This window comes from Octopus bimaculoides, chromosome 25, assembly GCF_001194135.2.
Source record: "Octopus bimaculoides isolate UCB-OBI-ISO-001 chromosome 25, ASM119413v2, whole genome shotgun sequence".
Lineage (NCBI taxonomy): Eukaryota > Metazoa > Mollusca > Cephalopoda > Octopoda > Octopodidae > Octopus > Octopus bimaculoides.
This window is the reverse complement of record NC_069005.1, coordinates 25,661,460-25,663,552: the sequence shown is the minus strand read 5'-3', so window position 1 is coordinate 25,663,552 and position 2,093 is coordinate 25,661,460.

Here is a 2,093-nt window from a genome sequence, read left to right as displayed (position 1 = left end):
TGGTGGTGGTGGTGGTGGTGGTTGTTGTTGTAATGATGATGGTGATGGTGGTGGGGGTGGCGGCGATGTTATTAGTGGTGGTGGTGTGACAATGGAAGTAATTTGGACGAGGCTGTTTATGGTGGTGGTGGTGGTTGTGGTTATGGCGGCGGCGGTGATGGCGGCGGTGATGGCGGCGGCGGCGGCGGTAGCCTCTTTGTGTTGCATCTCAAAGCTGTTCATCGCCGTAAGAAATGTTTTCAAGAAATATGGTACGCGTGTATATATGTATATATATGTGTGTGTGTATAGGTGTATGTGTTTCTGTACGTGTACATATGTGTTAGTACGTGTGTATGAGTGAGTGTGTGTGTACGTGTACATATCAGTGCGTGTGTATATATGTGTGTGTGTGTGGTTGTGTCTATGTGTGTGTGTGTACGTGTACATATCAGTGCATGTGTATATATGTGTGTGTGTGTGGTTGTCTATATGTGTGTGTGTGTGTGGTTGTCTATATGTGTGTGTGTACGTGTACATATCAGTGCATGTGTATGTATATGTATGTGTGTATATGAGTGGTCTTCTATGCGTATACACGTGTTTGTATGAGTGAATGTATGTTTGAGTGTCTGTTTCTGTATGTGTATGCCTATGTATGTGTATGCCTATGTATGTGTATGTGTGTATTTGCATGAATGTGTGTATGCTTATAATTGTATGTGGTTGCTTAAGTATGTGAGTGCGTGTGTGTGTATGTGTGTGTGTATTAGTGTAAGAATGTGTAAGGCAATGTCAGTGTGTGTGTGTGTGTGTGTGTGTGTGTGTGTGTGTGTGTGTGTGTGTGTGTGTGTGTGTGTGTGTGTGTGTGTGTGTGTGTGTGAGAGAGAGAGAGAGAGATAGGAAGGGCAAGAATGACAAAATATCTACGCATATGTGTATACATATATATGTATAGATGAACGTACGTGTATGCATATATATGCATAAATGCACATATATGTATGCATATATATGTGACAGGTGTACGCAAGTGGGAGAGAGAGAGAGAGAGAGAGAGAGAGAGAGAGAGAGAGAGAGAGAGAGAGAGAGAGAGAGAGAGAGAGAGAGATAGCAATATAGGGGAAAACAAACTGGCAGATCGATAGATATATATATAGATAGATAGACACATTGACAGATAGATCGATCGATCGATCGATGGATAGATGGACGGATAGATAGTGTCGATAAATGTATTTCTAGATATGTACGATTATTTATATTTATGTATATGTACATGTGTGTATGAGCGAATGTTTATATACACAGTGACAAACACGCACATGCATGCATGCGTGTGTGTGTGTGTGTGTATACGCACACACATCTATGTATTTGTTCATTGACATACTCACCCAAACAGACATACATCTGTATATATATATTTGTATGTGTGTGTGTGTGTGCGTGCAAGTGTGGATGTGTTTCGCGCGCGGGAGAGACTTCATGTGCTTGGATGTAAGAAAGAGTGAAAGAGCGGAGGAAAGACGAACTGACACAGTTACAGAACGAGTGATAGGATTAATATATATACGCATGTTTGCGCATATTATAATAGATAGATGGATAGATAGATAGATACACAGATAGACAGACAGATAGATAGATTGATAGATGTGTTTATATGTAGATCTACATGTATGTATATATATACTTATATATATACATATATATATTTGTATATATATTTCTTTATATATAATATATATATATATACACACACACATAAATATGTATATGCACATGTATATATATATATGTATATATACATGTAAATCTATATACATTTATACAAATATATATATATATATATATATATATATAATATTTTTATAAATATATACATACACACACGCGCATACACATATGCATCTGGATATATACATGTGCGTGTGTGTGTATGTGTGTGTGTGTTAATGTGTGTGTGTGTGTGTGTGTGTACTATTAGCATCCCGATGATAATGTATAATAGCATAATATAATATAACGTAAAATATGATATATATAACACACATACACACACACATATATATATATATATATATATATATATATATATATATATATATATA